Genomic DNA, 3,198 nt, shown 5'->3' with positions numbered 1-3,198 from the left:
CCCCCGGGTCCCTTCCTCACTTTGTGTAGCTCTCTGCTGTCTTCTGGTTTGTCCTTGTGTAGATCACGCCCTGGCGAGTTGTTCTATAGCCTTAAAGCATGTCAGCGCTAACCTGCTAATCCACAAACTCCTGTAGTTTCCCGGCTGTCCTTGTAATTACTTTGGGGCCACCTCCTTCTGGTCAGGGGCCCAAGGCAGAAAGCAATTAAGAGACAGGGAGCCTAGTTGTCTCCTCTGCTGAGATGACCTGGTTGTACCTCTTCCTGGCATAACAGAAGAGGTCGTCTCCCAGGTGCCCCTGCAATTAAGCCGGAACATATTCCAGCTGACAGTTCCGGTCCACAGCACAGCCATGACCTTCATCAGCCTTGTAAGTGAGAAAGAAGCCTTTCCCGTGCAGAGCCACTGACATTTAGGAGCTGATTTTGCTGTTTCATGGTGACATATCCTGCCTACCCTGATCAACATGACGACGCACTTTCCCGCCCTCCTCAGAGCCTCCTGGACAGAGGTTTGCTGGAGTCCCCTTAAATACAGGGAGCTCTGCAGCTGGAAAACCGCACCAGCCTGGGAGCCTTCAGCAGCATTTCCACTTTCACGTTCACTTAATTTTCCCAGAGGCATGAATTTTAAAAGTTAGTTATTTTGATTGCAATCATACATTGACATAGAGTGAAAGGTCTCTGGGGCTGCAAGGTGGGGAAGCCCCAGCAAGGGCAGCGCTCGCGCCCTCCCGGCCCTCCCAGGCCTGCTCCTTCTGCTGCTGCTTCTGGCATTTGTGTCTGTCGCTGGTCCTGCTGTGTCTGGTTACATCTTCTCAGACGTTGTTCTCTGCTGAGTTGGGGCTCCTGTGGATGAGGGGGCCACCTTGCTCCTCTCACCACCCTTCCACCTCCCTCATCTCTCATTATATCACAGTGTTTAGCTAAGTCTGAATTTGCTGTTTATTCTTTTTGACCATTAGTTAGTAAATATTGCTAACTGCTAGGAAAAGTAGTACTCTGTGGTTACATTCCCCCCTGCCCGCCAGTGGATTTGCCTCCTGCCCCACTGGTGTGAATATCTCCTTCCCTGGGCTTAGTTTCAGGGCACAGTGCAGCCCTCAGTGGTGCTTCTGTTCTCATTCAAGCACCTGTCAGTTTCAGTTTCCTCATGGCCAGAGGTTGTGTCATTCTGCTGTGACACGCACTGTGCCTCAGAGCGCTCTCTCCGCAGCAGGTCCTGCCCCGGTCAGCTCTGGTCACACTGCTCCCCGGGCGTGGTCCTGGCACCTGTGTCCTGGCATCTACCCCTTTCTTCTTTGGGGTTTACATTCTTGTGTAAAGGGATCACACCCTTTTATAGCTTCCAGAAAATGCTGCATGAAAGATAAGGTTTTTATTTTATTTTATTTATTTTATTTGTTTTTTTTGAGACAGTCTCACTATGTCAACCTTGGTAGAGTGCTGTGGTGTCACAGCTCACAGTAACCTCAAATTCTTGGGCTTAAGTGATTCTCTTGCCTCAGCCTCCCAAGTAGCTGGGACTACAGGCACCTGCCATAACGCCTGGCTATTTTTTTTGTTGCATTTGTCATTGTTGGTTAGCTGGCTTGGGCCAGGTTCGAACCCGCCATCCTGGGTGTCCATGGGTGATGCCATAACCACTGTGCTACGGGCTCTGCCAACAAAGATAAGATTTTTGATATCTTGTTCATGGGAAATTTATATTGCCATCAATGGCTTGATTGGATTTTGAAATAGAGTTGAAAATAATTTCCTTTCTAGTCCATCTCTGGGCACATACACTGGGAACAGCTTGGAGTGGTTGCCATTGGGAAAAAAACTGGGGCTGGGATGGAGAGACACTCACTTTTCGCAATGTTATGCTTTGTACTATTTGGTTTTTAAAAATCATTTGTAGGCAGGGATGAGTGGCTCATGTCTGCCATCCCAGCACTTTGGGAGGCTGAGGTGGAAGATTACTTGAGCCAATAAGTTTGAGACCAGCCTGAACAGCTCTACAACAAATTTGTAAAAAGTTGGCTGGATCCTTTTATCATAAGGACATTTGCCCTAGAATGTTTATCACAGCTCAATTTATAGTCGCCAGGATGTGGAAACAACCTAATGCCCACCAACCCAGGAATAGATCAATAGGCTGTGGTATATGTATAAAGATGGAGACTTTAGATCTTTAGTATTAACTTGGATGGAGGTAGAACACATTCTTCTTAGTAAAGCATCACAAGAATGGAGAAGCAAGAATCCAATGTACTCAATTCTAATGTGAAGGCAGCAGATAATCTAATACAAGGGGCCGGGGAAAGAGGGAGAGGGGTGAGGGGAGAAGGGACGGGGATGGGAGGTCATGGTATATGGCACACCTTTTGGGGGGGTGGGACACAAGTATAGAAGGGACTGTATCTAACAAATACAATCAGTGTAACCTAATTCTTTGTATCCTTCATGAATCCCAAACAATTAAAAAAAAAGTTAATTGGACATGGTGGTAGGAACCTGAAGTCCCAGCTACTCAGGAGGCTGAGGCAGGAGGATTGTTTGAGCCCAGGAGTTAGAGGCTGCAACAAACAATAATTGCGCCACTACACTCCAGCCCTGGGTGACAGAGCAAGATCCCATATTCTAAAAAAAGAAAAAAAAATGTTAGGATTACAGGGTTTCCTATAGATTATGATCTTGCATAAATCCAAATGTAATGACTGCAATTGGCATAATTCATTCATTATGAATTCATAATTCATAATCTTGTTATCTCAGGTATTTTTAATTTTTATTTTTATTAACTAAAATCTCATAGTTTTCTATTAAGAGATTTTCTTAATTTTTTTAAATTTTGGATTAATCTAAGGCTACATATGATTAGGTTACATTGTTGACGATTGTTAGCAAAAGCCCCGGTGGTAGTGGAGTCCTTCCCCCAGGAGGTGTGCTGTGCATCCTACACTATGCCTGTTAGGGGGGCCTTCCTGAGCCCCTTCACCCCCTCCCTCCACCCCTTTCTCTCGTGTGGGCCTATAGTTGTTTACCTACTAGTTTCATATTGGTACTGAGTACCCGGGATGCTTGTTTTTCCATTCTTGAGTAATTTATAAAGGAGAATGTTCTTCAAGTACATCCAGATAAACACAAAAGATGTTTATCAGAGCTTTTCCAAAAATAGTGAAGGTCTGGAAATTTTCAGGAAACAGAGTCCATT

The sequence above is a fragment of the Otolemur garnettii genome, unplaced genomic scaffold, assembly GCF_000181295.1.
Source record: "Otolemur garnettii isolate 467f Iridium unplaced genomic scaffold, OtoGar3 scaffold00180, whole genome shotgun sequence".
NCBI classification, from domain to species: domain Eukaryota; kingdom Metazoa; phylum Chordata; class Mammalia; order Primates; family Galagidae; genus Otolemur; species Otolemur garnettii.
This window is presented reverse-complemented; position numbering follows the sequence as displayed.